Source organism: Papaver somniferum, chromosome 1, assembly GCF_003573695.1.
Source record: "Papaver somniferum cultivar HN1 chromosome 1, ASM357369v1, whole genome shotgun sequence".
NCBI classification, from domain to species: Eukaryota; Viridiplantae; Streptophyta; class Magnoliopsida; order Ranunculales; family Papaveraceae; genus Papaver; species Papaver somniferum.
In genome coordinates this window covers 159,047,516-159,062,266 of record NC_039358.1, presented here as the reverse complement: position 1 = coordinate 159,062,266, position 14,751 = coordinate 159,047,516, and positions in this window count along the sequence as shown.

Sequence of the window (14,751 nt, the reverse complement as noted above, 5' to 3'; positions counted from 1 at the left end):
TTAATGCTTTTACACGTTAGGTTGTTCTCTTAGGTAGAATTCATATTCACATCTTTTAATGTGTTTGTTGATGACAAGAGGAGATTTGCGGGATATTCATGCGATCAAGGTATCCTAGGGCCTTTGATAAAAGTTGAGATTAAAATATCAATTATAGTTATTGTGTCGAAAACATGTTAGTGAATGAAAACGAATCCCTGACCAATATCTTTATTTCTTGATTTGCGTGCTTGCTTTACTTTGTTTGATTTTAGTTTAATTTCCTTTACATAAAATCAGAAGAAAAAAAACCCTATTGTTATTTATAGGAAACCGAAGCATATTGACAACCTAAGTCCTCTCTGTGGGAACGATCCTTTCTTGCCCTTGCTATATTTATATTTTGAGCAGTAAGAAAGTGTAATTATTTTTGACGTCTACGACAGCGATCAAATTTTGGCGCCGCTGCCGGGGAGGCAGCGTTTGTCACTTGTTTTTGGTTTCTTATTTTCTTGTTTTTAGTTTTGTTTTATTTTCTGATTTTTAACCTTGTTTTGAGAATCGTGTTTCATGTACTTATTTCTCATGGATGGAGCATATTGGAACAATGGATACGGTTTCCAACAATCTCAACAACATGACAACTTCCAACAATTTCAGGGGTATAATCAAAACCAATTCATTGGTTATGACCAATATTCCATGGATCCTTATGGTTTTCCTCAACAACCTTATGGCGGGTATGTGTGTGAACAACTACAAGGATGGGGAGGATTCTTATGCTCGGTAACACTGACTTTCTAGACAAAGTTTCCAACTTTGTACAACAAGAGTTCCAAAAAGATAAAGAGGCTACAGAAGAGCAACTCCAAGAACTTCGTGAAGGTATTGCTAACTTACAAAGAGGTATTAATCAAATCAAAGAAGAAAGGTATGAGGAAAAACTTTGCTTTAAAAACAATAACTACTCTAATGTGCCTATGGTTTGTGATGAATATTTGATTGATGCTAATGTTGAAAAGGGCCAACCTTTGGGGCCTTTCATTGATAATTGTGTAGCTACCTCAACTGTTAATCTTAATAATGATCATTCACCTATTCAAAAGGATGAGATTAAGATTAGCAACACTAAATTCAGCGAGAACCAATCTCATGTTAACTATGAAACTGATGATGATTATGAAGATATATCGTTTGAATCAACTCATGGTGACATTTCCCAAAGGTGTACAGCGGAATATTTTTGGGATCAAAATGAAGACGAAGAGGAATATGTTGACACTTGTGTAGATTACTCAAGCATTGATCTTAATAATGATCAAGAGCCTATTCAAAGGGTGGAGCTTGAGGATGATGCATTTTTGAGTCTTCTAAAAAAGTTCCTTATAGCGAAATTTGGAGCCGCAAAAGAGTATGTGCCTTACAACAAAGAGGAGTGTGTCGAGAATGAAACCGATATGACCAATATTATGGAAGACCCAATTGAGCTTGCAAATGATTGTAACGATGATGTTTATGTCGAAACTTTAGTTAAGACAGAAGCTGATGAAGAATGGTTGCAAGGTTTGATAAAGGACCATGATATACAAGAGGTAAATAATTCACTTGATTTTTTCAAGGATGAAAAGGATTCCGATCTACAAGATATTGTGAAAGGTTTGTCTAACCCTTTGCATATTGTTTCTTCTTCTTTACCTCTTATTGGTATGAATGTATGTGCTTCGAGAATATTGTTGAACGACTTTGTTTCTCGATTTCCGCCATTAGAAACATTTGATTCTCATACTATGGATGTTTGCAAAAAAGAAACCATAGAAGTTCCTGATTTTTATGTTCTTTATACACTTCCAAGTGTAGAAAATAATAAGTGTGGGGGAAACTTCTATCGGTTAATAGCTTCGTTTATGTTTTATGAAACTGATATTTGTGTGAAGCTAGTGTTTGCAAAACAGGTTACGTGGAAGGATCCCCAACTTTTCATATTGTTGGTTTATGGGGAATGAATCTTGCAAGGTTATAGCCGGGCTGACGACTTTATACCAAGCGCTAAATGGGAGGCAACCCATATGATGAGTATTTCTTGTCTTATTTTTATATTCTTGTTTTGTTTTTATCTTTTTCTTGTCTTGCATTTACTTTTTCTGATTTCTTATCGCATATCATTATGAGAAATTTCCCACCTTGACTTTCTTTGGACGATTCAATTTACATTGAGGACAATGTAAAGTTTAAGTGTGGGGGAGTGGTTAAGCATTTGCATTGTAAAAATTTCAACTTTTTTGTAAAATAGTGAATAAAAAACTCCAACTTGTAGTTAGTTTAGAGTCACATAGTATACATGTCGCTAAGATTACATCGAGATTCTCACAAGAGTGACTGAACTTAGAAATGACAGAGAACATGATCGGGTTTCTTACTTGTATGAGAGTTAAAGTTGGATTTAACCATCCCAGTGGAAAATTAGGTGCAGACTGAATTCAGTATTAGAGTTGTGGTCCCCTATAGTGGAGACTACCCATGTTACATAATGTGAGGCACCGACCTTCAATTCTTTGTACCTGTCTAAATATGTGCTTTTAGAGTGTGTGTCACCGTACGTAAACTCCGGGTAGAATGGTGAGCTACCCAATTTCCCACCAATAGAAACACTATTTTGATCTCTTGAGTGCTATTTTATCAATCATGATGGTGACATCGAATTGCTAACTTACATATCACTTGTAATCTTGTTCGCAGTTAGCACCATCCACTTTATCTCTCTCTACACCAAAAAGTCCATAGAAACACCATCATCATCAACAAGAGGAGCATCACAAATTCGAAGGAAAGTTGAAGACGTTTAAGGTTTACAAGCAACGGTACAGAAATGAGCAGATTTCATATTCAAGTATAGCAACAAGACAAGGATCAGAATTTTTACAAGTTGAAGACTATTGTACAAGAGTGAAGATTATCAAGATGAGTTCAAGAAGTTTAAGATATCGAGACATACACGTTGTGAAGAATCGAGCGGTAAAGTACTTACACCATCGCCTTTGTACTTGCATTTGCATTTTTATTTTCAGTTTGTGTTTATTTCTCTTGTCTCATAAAGCAAAAAAAAAAAGGAAAAAAAAAAAGGAAAAAAAAAAAAAAAAAGAAAAAAGATTGAAAAAAAAAAGAGAAAAGAAAAATTTGTTAGGTTCATTATTAGTTTTATTATTTGGTTTTGTTTTGTTTTCATTTGTGTTTGTTTTAGTTTTTTTTGTCTCAATTTAAAAAAAAAAGGAAAAAAAAGGAAAAAAAAACAAAAGAAAAGAAAAGAAAAGAAGAGAGACAAGAAAAATTTGTTGTATCATATTTTGGTTTTGTATTCATTCAATAAAACCAATGGAAAGAAGGAATATCCACAATGAAGTTTCAAGCAACAAGGAATTAGAGGAAAGAATCACATTGTCAAGATTCTACGAAGTTCAAGATTTCATCATCAAGAGTTGAAGACCGAAGACGAAGATGAAGATAAGGATTGAAGACCGGAAGACGTTTCTATGGATGTTGTGAGAGTGGTGCTAACTGCACGTCGAACGGATAACGAGGTAAGTAAGCATATTCCCACCTTCGTTAAGTGGTTGATTTCCTTTCTTAGAGATCGTCAGAAAAATGGGTTTTCAAAATGATAAGAGATGTGGGTTTTCAAAAAAAATTCGGAGGGTTTTGCCTTCCTACCATTCAACGTGTCTCAGGGTTTTCTCTTCATTCCTATCTGGACACATGTGTGACCCATAAAAAGCTGTTTATTATTGAGAGCAACTTCATAAAACCCTTTCTTGTGAGGCAGAGTCGAGATTTTCGATCACTCCGAACCCGAATTTCTTTCGATAAGGGATGGTTATTTCTCTCTCAACTTTTAAGGATGAGATTGTGTTCATTTATGTGTCTAACTTCTTATGACTAATGTGCATAATCTTTATATCTTCTTAGCGCGTTGGATGCTATCATTTCGGAAAACTTGTAAGTTGGTAGGTTTTGTGGGTATATCTCTAATAATCCCTCACGAGACTATAACTCGTCCACTAGGAGCACCTAGGGGTTCAAAGGCTTGTTATACATGCAAAGTGTGACCGTAGCCTCGACGACATGGAGTTGTATGTATGTTTTGGAATTTTTTTGTTTGATTTGCTTGAGGACTAGCAAAGTCTAAGTGTGGGGGAATTTGATAGGTGTCTAAAACACCTAATTTTATATCTAGTATTTATGCTTTCTTTGCGAGTTTTCTTGTAAATTATGTATCTTATGTTTGCTTTTGAGTTTATTAGGTGCAATGGAGTCATTATGAACAAAAGAAGGAGAAAATGTTCATTTGGAGCATAAAGCGCAGAAAGGCTAATTCACAGGCGAGTGATACTTGGAGCCAACTAAGGTTACGCGGGAAGGAGGTGATGAGTCGGTTCTTCATAACTGGAAGTTGAGTTGAACAAAGAATTAGTCTTTCAGTTTTCTAGATCCGGCAGGCTATTTATCAACAGGTGGCCCTTATCCCATAACGTGGAGTGCCAATATGAATCCTCATCATTACCTAAACCTAAAACTGGGAGAATAGTCTTTCTCCCAATCATTTGTCGGCTGCATTTTCATGGTGTCGCAGTTGAGAAATTCAGTGAGAGTTAGAGGCGCAGATCTGAGCCGATTTCCATCTGAAATTCGAGAGATGAATCTAGAGAAAAGGAATAAACAAGAGTTACTGAGATTGAAAAGATGAAGCTGGTTCTGAATTGGAAGTGAGACAGAGATGAAGAATTGAAGATGATGAAATCGATGGGTTTCTGTGATTATTCACTGAAGTATCGATTGGGGTGATTCAAGAATTAGAAGTTAGGGTTCGAGTTCAGATAAAATGGGTTTCTTCTTGAGTTCGAAGAGACAACAAGAAGATTGAAATTGGGTCGAGTCTGTGAATGGTCAAGATGAATCTGTGGTTGATATGTGAAGAAGAAATGGAGTCTAGGTTCGATCTGAGATTGTGATTTTCAAGCGTTGAGACGGTTCTGTATCTGCAATTGAACCGAGAAGAGGAATTGAAAAAAAGAGTTTTGACGATTTCAGAAACTGAACCGAGAAGAACTAGATTGTTTATTGAGATGGGGTTCGAACTGAGTAAAAATTGGATGGATGGCGGATGAGGTCTAATGGGTTGCAGGGATTGAACTGAAGTTGCAGATGTTATTGCTGCTGCTGAGATGAATGAATTGCAGGAGATAGCTGTGGCCTGAGTTAGGTGGTTATGAAAGCTACAGAAGGCAGTTGCTGGTGCTGGTATTGAACTGCAGATGGAATACAAGAAGGTGTTGGTTTGTTGTTCATCATAAGGGATGTGATGCTATACTGACATTGCAGGTGATGGCTCTGGTGCTGTTGAAGATATGCAGTAGCAGGTTGGAGGGAAGTGATGACTGGTGAAGCTGCAGTTGTGTGTATGTTCAGTGGTAGTGATGTCAATTACAGGGAGAGCTGAGAGGAACAAGGTAGTGGTTATGTTGTTGAGATGCCAATGGATATGTTGGTGATGATAAAAGAAGATGGAAATGAAACTGGTGGAATCAGAAGGCAGGACTGATGCAATGGCGAGTTCTGCGAGGAATGGCGTGCTGCCTAGAATGTGCAAGGCTAATTCTGGTAGAATTGCAGCTGTAGTGCGAAATGGTGCTGGTTGTGAAGAGTGTATCTGCAGCTGAATTGAAGGTTGTTGCCAAGGGTATGATGGAAGGAGTTAGTGACTGCAAACTCATAAAGAATCTGGTGGAATTATGCAGCTGCAGTTGAGTCTGGTATTGAACCTGACTTGTAGGTGATCGAGTTACATGAATGATGGATAGGAGTGTTTGATTGTTGTTGTTGGTCTGATGTAGGGATGTTATAAACTGAATTGAGCTGGAATTGCAGGTAATGGAAGTGGTGGTGATGTGAACTATGGCAGAGATGAATGAATGCTTGACAGTGTAGATGAATGCTAGGTGCGCAAGAAGCAGCTCAGGCTGGTAATGGAGATGAGATGAACCTGCTGTTGTGTGGAACTGAGCAGCGAGAATACTTTTGCTGGTAATGAGATTGCAGCTGCAGTATTGATAGTTTGATGCAGTCTGTGGTGATAAAGTGCAGCTGGAGTTGTTGTTCAGCAGATGGGTTTTGGTACTAGGAATTGGATATGCAGGGACTGAGTGTTGCCGAAAGTAATAGGGTGTGCTTGATAAGGCTGAAAGCCGAATTCTCTTGTCAGTCCCGCGGAAATGACATCCATATCATGTTATTGGGCCTGAATTGCGATGGCCTGAGCTGCGAATTAGGCTTGCCCTGGCGTGGAAACTAAATTGGTCTTAGATGGATGCAGCAAGGGGACGCGACCTAGTCCAGGGAGTGGAAACACTATAAAAAGAAATCTCTTTTAGACTTTTAAGGAGGATCTGAATATCTTAAATCTTATCTCTTCTTCTACTTTTGTTCTAGGGTTTAGAAACATGAGTTTTCTCTTTATTCTTGTTATGAACTCCATTAACATGAGTAGTTAATCTTATCATTGGTTATGGATTAGTTGGATTTCCAAACATGAGTTTTTGTTCAATAAATTAGTTTTGTCTCCATGTTTTATCGTTTATGATTCACTATTTATATTGTTACATGGTTTGAATGCTTGTTTGATCGAGTCGCGAATCGGTTGAGGTTGTGTTCATCTCTATTGCTAGATTAGGATTTATTATACGCAAAAGTGATAAATTCTTGATTACAAGTGGCATAATTGTGAATATTGCTTGTAGTGATACATCCTAGTAATCACAAGTGGTTCATAACCTTTGTTAAATCGGATTAGTGCTTTTACACGTTCGATTGCTTTGATTGGCCTGATTTCATAGAACTTAATGCATCTAGGGAATTAAACTTGATTAGTGCTTTTACACGTTAGGTTGTTCTCTGTAGAATTCATATTCGCATTTTTTAATGTGTTTTTTTTGATGACAAGAGGAGATTTGCGGGATATTCTTGCGATCAAGGTATTCTAGGGCCTTTGATAAAAGTTGAGATTAAAATATCAATTCTAGTTATTGTGTCGAAAACATGGTAGTGAATAAAAACGAATTCCTAACCAATATCTTTATTTCTTGATTTGCGTGTTTGCTTTACTTTGTTTGCTTTTAGTTTAATTTCCTTTACATAAAATCAAAAAAAAAAAACCATTGTTATTTATAGGAAACCGAAGCATATTGACAACCTAAGTCCTCTCTGTGGGAACGATCCTTTCTTGCCCTTGCTATATTTATATTTTGAGCAGTAAGAAAGTGTAATTATTTTTGACGCCTACGACAACGATCAAATTTTGAAAAAAAAGGTTAAAAACCAAAAATCAAAAACAAAAACAAAAACAAAATACAAAACAAGACTAAAAACAAAAATAAGAAACCAAAAACAAATGACAACCGCTGCCTCCCCGGCACAATCAGTGACTTTATTATTGATGGTGGTTGTGAACAAAATCCGATTCCGATTAAAATGGTGAAAATACTGGGTTATGAGATGGACAGGTACCCTATACCGGACCAGATTACTTGTATGGGTGTTTGCAAATTCCAATATCAATCAGTAATTTTTACTTCGATACAATCTTTTGTAAAGTAGTTGATATAGATGCTTGTAATGTTGTATTAGGAATGCCTTGGTTGATTGATGTTCAAGCAATTCATAATTGTCGCGACGACATTTATGAGTTCATGCGGGAACAACCAAAGCGATGATGCTTGTACTAACCAAGTGACTGAAGACAGTCCGTTGCATAATATTGATTCTCCCAAATGGATATAGTGGTAGTTCCCAGAAGCTCATACGAAGATCCTTTCGCTAAGTTATTTATACCTACTTCCCTCGTAGTCTATCAATATTTTGCCTGTAAATATTATCAGAGTTTCTTTACCGTGGCAGTAGCATGAAGCGAGACCGAATACCTAGTTGGTGCATATTTGTGCACAGAATTCTGAAACAAAAGTTATGTTATGCTTGGTTAGCAATTCCAATGCATAATTCAATATCAAGTTGTGCCGCTAGTGATAGTGCCAAAATTCCCTCTTCAACTCGTCATTTTCAACGTAAATTCAAGGCGAGTTTGGTCGCAATGGAAGAGCCTAATACGGGACGTATTTGGGCTAAACTTTGTTATGAAACAACGTCACATCATCCGGCTAAACTTTGTTATGAAACTTGTGAACACATAAATCACGAAGCCATCCACGTGTTCACAAACAATATTCGCATACATTCTAATTCTAGAATTGTACGTCGTATGCGTAAAGGGGATGATTATATCGATTCATCGACTCGAAGCCTCCGAGCTTGTCATTGTCTAGTCGAATATTATCATAAATAATGTTCGTATAAAGGAATAAACCGAGAATCAAGTATAAATGTAAAGCACATGAAGTTCAACGCTGAATGTAAGGTGCTGAAATGTAAATAAGACAGATTTACGTGGTTCGGCACTAAGGCCTACATCCACGGGGCTGGTGTTTCACTATGTATTGAATGATTAGAAAGATAGTCGAATGACTTTAGAGTATACATAGGTCTGCGGAAGTAGGGGGATTACTTACTCTTCCTATTTCTCTCTCCTATATTCTCCTATAATTGCTCTGGATTGGTCGACCTCCTCTCTCTTAGTGGAGAGGGGTATTTATAGGGTTGGAACGTGGGTCCCACTTCTGAGGCGCCGTTGTAATCTTATCTTCTTGTGCTTTGTGCCCATTACGCATAGGTCTTCGGTATATGCTGCGGCCTGAGCTTGAATACGAAGGATTATCCTCGCCTCTTCCACAAGCTGATTGACATGTGTATATCTCTTTGGTATTTAATGCGGGTAGATGGATGTCTGCTCGTGTCAGACAAGTGTCTCTTTGTCTGGTCACATCTGTGTCAGCCAAACTTCTTCTCGGCCGTTGATCTGAGATCTTCCTCGGGATTGGGTGTATTAACACCCAAAGGGTATTATCTGGTGCTCCTCTGAGCCATCATACCTCTGTGATCCTCTGTCCCTGACCGTCAGATCTGCTGACCGGTGGCATCTTCTGATGAGATGCTTTTTATCATGTTTTGATATCTTTTTTTGCATGCCTTTCACGTGTCTCTTTCTGTACACGTGGTGGATGATGAAAGGTGTACATACAATTTGCCCCTCTTCTTCTGACTTGGGCGTATTTTGCAATTTAGAAGAAGAAAGGTCGTCCTACACGTTTCCCACTTTGCATTAACTTTCCCCGTAACTGCTCCTTGGTACGAGGAACAATTATTGTCTTCTCTAGCTTCATAAATAAGAAAGAGAATGTGAAAAAAAAACTTTTATCCTCTTCTTGTCAGTGTTCATCCTCTTCTTGTTTTCTATTCTTGTTCTTTAGTCATTTATTATCGTCATTCTTGTGAGGAAGATAACAACATTCACAGATAACAACATTCAATTTTTTGTATCTTTCGCTCTCGATTGTTGTTGCCCCTGTATCGTAGACAACTAGCTTTTGATATCTCTGATCCTCCTTCCTTCGACTGTGGTTGGTGCTTGTCGTCCTCTTCTATACAGGTATGGGGTTTTCATTAGCTGCTCATCATTGATTTATCTATGTATCTACCCGTTTGTTTCCTGTTGCTGTATTCTTGGCTTTGTGATGAAGAACACACATGTCGAAGCATATATGCTTGCCCCTGTTCTTTATTACAACGTCTGTGAGTCTGTATCTAAGTATTATCCCTGGAGTTGGATGGAGTATTTTTAGTTCTTAGGGTTTTTAATGTTTATCCGGATGAACCATCAATTATGGGTTTTTTGATATTTAGTGATCTCCTCGTATTCTTCTCTAAACTGTTTTTGTGTTTCCTTGTAGATATGTCTGATCGTCCGCGGGCTCCTTACCAAACCCCGCCGTCTAGTCCGCCAAGATCCCCTCCGCATCGAGATTCTGACAGATCTCCACTTGGGGAAGGTCCTTACAAGTCTTCACAATCGGATCCTCGGGGTCATAGGGTTTCATCTTCCTCTGGTGCGAAGGTTGTGCCTACTAAGAAAGGGGATGTGCCGAAGGGTCCTTCTGGATCTAGGTATGTTGTTAACCGCGCCCCTTCTCGTCCTCATGAAGATTCTAGGAGTACGCATGCTCCTCCTCGTGATGACTCTAGGAGTACGTGGGCTCCTCCTCCTCGTACTGAAACACTGGATGTTCCGCCCCTTCGTTCAATGGCTCCTCCTTCAGTGCCTCCGCAGAAATCTTTGCCGAATCCTCCCGCGGTTTCTTTCAAAGGGAAGTACTCCAAGGGTACTATGTCGAGAGCTGATCCGTCTAAAAATCTTCCTTCTAAAAGGAAAGCTTCGGATATGAGTCCTACTTCTGATTTCGCAGACGAAGAAGAAACTGTCCCCGTGATACGCAACATTTCAGTTGGTAAGAAGAAGGTCACTTTCAAGCATATTGATCTTGATATGTTCAAGGAAAAACATGAACTTCAAGCTTTTGAGGTTCGCTTCTATGCCCCTGACGATGATATCACTTACGAGCTCCTTGCTAAGTATCAGTTTGACGAGTTTCATCTGTTGACTACGGTTGGAGCCTTCGAGGCGGATCTCATGTTGCCCCTATATAAGTTGGGTGACTCCTTTTATTATGACGTGTTGGCTAGTCGCGAAGGCTCTTCCACAAACACTCATAATCGTTCTATGTCACAACTATCTGAGAATTATCTTCGTTCACTGAAGGAATGTTACCTGCGAAGCAAGGGAGAGACTATGATGACCTGCTATGTTCCAAATCCTGCTGAGAGAGAGTGGTATACTCCTCAGAATTTTAACAGTTCTTTTGGGGATTATGTCAACAGTAGAAACCGTAAGCCGTGGAGTGTTAGTCTTCGTAATATTGCTGCTCCCCATGGTGAAATTCGTCTTTTGAGTGAGGTGAGTGATGCCAAGCTGAAGTATGTTCCTGGTACTGAGGGATATGCTAAACGGAAACTCTTTCCTGCTTGTGAAAGGATTAAGCGTGACCATGATTATGAATGGCATGCTACTGTTATTGAGGTAGTTGGTCCTTGGGCTTATGGATGGATTCCGGGTCCGCGCGGTTGGCGTCCTTCTGAAAATAGCAAGCCTCGTGAAACTCCTCCTGCTCGTTATGGAGATTTCTGTCCTTGGCGTCCGAATTTCGCGGGCATGAATTTTCCTTATGCTCTTGATGTCGTTGATGGAGATGAGGAGGAGGGTTCTGGTGCTACCCATCCAACGAAGAGTGCTGCTGCTGCCAAGGTATAGTTTCTTCTTATATTATCTATTCTATTTGCCCCTTTTTCCTTGCTTGAAATAATTTTCATTTTTGAAGTGAGGGAAAAAATGAGCCTTTGTGGGGATGTGTACTGGTTTGTAGGTGTCGAAGAAGAAGAAACTTGGACCCAAACAATCTTCTACTGTGGTTACCGGTGAGGCTGAGGTTTATGAGGAGGTTACGAGTCCTGTAAACGAAGGGTATGCTGAGGATGAAGAAATGTCCGATGGAGAAGAGCGTACCGAAACTTGTCACCCTGATGACGAAGGTGGTAATGGTGAAGAAGAAGTTGTCGCGGGTGGTGATGGTGAGTCTGAGGGTAATATTACCGTTGGTGGTACTGGCGGGGGTGGCTCTGCCCCTATTGGCGATGATATTGTTGGTGTGGTACTCTGCCCGTTATTTCCCCTGAATTTTCTTTCGGTATGATATATTCCGCGGGGGAATCCTTTGATGTGAATGCTGCCATGGGTATTGCCGAAGACTTCTCATTGCTTTCCCCAAATGATGATTGGGATGTGCTTGGGGATATTGGTAAAGAAGATGCCACCGGTCAGCAGGCTGAAAACGCCGGTGGTCATACTGAGGCTGGTGATATCGAGACTTGCGTGAGTGAGGGGAGAACAACCAAAGGGAAGTCTGCGGTTGAATCTCCTTCAGAGGATTTCCCTTAATCGCTAATGCCTGAAGGCGAAGATGCCATTTTGGCTTGGCTTAAGAAGAAAAATCTTATGTTCGTCCCTAACCCTGCCCCAGTGGTCCCCGGTGAGAAGAATTCTGACGCTTATACTCGTCAGATGATGCAAGTGTCTTCTGAAGTCCGCGTTGCTGAGATGTGGGAGAAGAATCTGAGATCTTCAGAAGCTAACCTAGTGGTTGACCCTCCCTCCTCTATTGCTGATATGATGGCCATAGCTGATGGGTATCAATACAGTTTTCCCCAGCAGCGTGTCTTAGAGGTAAATCCTTGTACTGATTCCCTCATGATGTACGAACATTGTATTCTTCGCGATATCCGATCCCTTGGGTATAATAATGTTTGTCGTTTGTGACATAGATGATGAGGAGCGAACATTGTAACCATGTTCTATACCAATTCTTTAAAGCAAAGTCTTTAAAGTTGGAGGCTAAGCTTCGTCATAGAGAAGAAGAACTATCTACGGCCGAGATGGAAATAAGTGAACTGAAGGATCGCCTGAAGGAAAAGGAGCGGCTGGGTAATGCCGAGGAGAGTCTCCGTTCGGAACTTGCTATAGTCCGCAACGAATTGGAGCAATCTCGCAGAAATGTATCTTCCCTCACAGGTTCGTATTTTTTATTGGTCTTTTACTCCTCGTGATTCTCTATTTGTACTTTGGTGTTCTGTCTCAGTCTCCGCACCCTATCTTCAGTGGGTGGAGTCCCCGAGCTCATATGGCTTCGGAAAGAAAGGGAACGACAGAAATCCCGCATTGCAGAGTTGGTGGGTAAGTTGAAAAGCGAAGCCGTAAAGTGGAATGCTCGTGCTGATGAGCACAACGCCTTAACAGCTGAGTGGCATGAAAAGCGAACACTGATGGTTGATATGCAAAATAAGTACAATCATGACCGTTGTTTGTTTAATGGTACACTGCTATGGACGCGTGACAACCTGCGTGATGCTCGAGGACATGCTTCGGACTTAGAGGCTAGAGTGCGCTTTTTGGAAGGAGAGTTACAACAAGATCGTTCTTTCTTAGGCCCCGGGGTTAGGGATAGTATGCTGCGTCTTGTCCTTTAGCATGGATGATATATATGCTAGGGCATCCGCGTGCCTGAGATCCCTTCTGTATAAGTGCCGGAACTTGATGTTCGGAAAATTCTGATGCCAACCAAGGCCATGTAAGCTGAGAGGGTGTCGTCATACACATTGTATTCGAGCCCTATTTGCCGTATGACAAGCTGCGAATCACTTGTCAGTCTTACATCAGTTACCCCCATCTCTATTATTAAGCGGAGGGCATGTACGACTGCCTCGTATTCGACGATGTTGTTTGTATGCTCTTTGAATTCTAACCTGAGTGCATGTACGATCCTTTCTCCAGTTGGGATGGTGATGACAGTGCCTATTCCTGCCCCTTCCTTATTTTTGGAACCATCAACGAAGACTTCCCATTGTCTTTGACTCGCGGGTTCAAGGACATCAACTGGATCCTTGCTTTCCTCGTCGGCTTCTGGTATTCCCCTAATCTCTTCATCGTTGTCCAGGGGGAGGTCTGCTAAGAAATCCTCCAAAACTTGGGATTTTTGGGAATGTTGAATTTCATGAATGATGTTGAATTGGTCCAGGTGGGTGTTCCACTTGGATATTCTACCTACTTTTCCCGCGCTTTTGAGGACTGCTTCCAGTGGTTCTTTGCATGGGACGCAGATGAAGTGAGTTAGGAAATAGGTTCTCAGCTTTTGAGTAGCCCATACTAATGCCAGGATGAGTTTTTCGATCTTCGTGTAATTCCTTTCCGCAGAATTGAGGGTCTTGCTGACATAATAGATAGGCTGTTCTATCTTCGTATTGGTTTTGACCAACACTGCGCTAACTGCGTCTTCTGTCGCTGCTATGTATAATGCCAAAACCTCATCAGGATCAGGCTTCTGTAGGATTGGAATTGAAGCCAGGTGTTCCTTGATTCTTTGGAAGGCTTCTTCGCATTCTGCGGTCCATTCAAACTAACTCCCTTTTTTGAGAATATTGAAAAAATGTTTGCATTTGTCCGAGGATCGGGCAATAAATCTTCCCAAGGCTGCTAAGGACCCATTGAGCTTTTGCAGTTCTTTTAAATTCTTCGGAGATGGCATTTCCACTATGGCCTGAATCTTCGCGGGGTCTACCTCAATACCCCTTTTTGTTACCAGATATCCGAGGAATTTCCCTGAGGTGACACCGAAAGTGCATTTTTCTGGATTTACTTTCATGTGATGTTTCCTCATTTCTTCGAAAATATCTCTCAGGTCCTGGTTGTGATCTTTGCGCAACCTACTTTTGACGAGCATGTCATCAACGTAGACTTCTAGGGTACTACCAATCCATGGCCTGGAGATAGCATCGACCATTCTTTGGTACGTTGCCCCTGCGTTTCGAAGTCCAAAGGGCATTCTAGTGTAGCAATAAAGGCCATGCGGGGTGTAGAATGCTGTGTGTAGTTGATCTTCTTCTGCCAGGGATACTTGGTTGTAACCAGAATATCCGTCCATGAATGACAACTCTTCGTACCCTTCCACTGCTTCAACCAGTTGATCTATGCTCGGTAGGGGATAGCTGTCTTTTGGACATGCCTTGTTGAGGTTAGTAAAGTCGATGCATATCCTAACCCCTCCATTTTTCTTAGGAACGACGACCATGTTGGAGATCCATGTAGGGTATTTGACTTCCTTGATGAAGCCTGCTTCTAGTAGCTTCCGAAGTTATTTTTCTACTGCCTTATGATACTCTGGTGCAACTTTT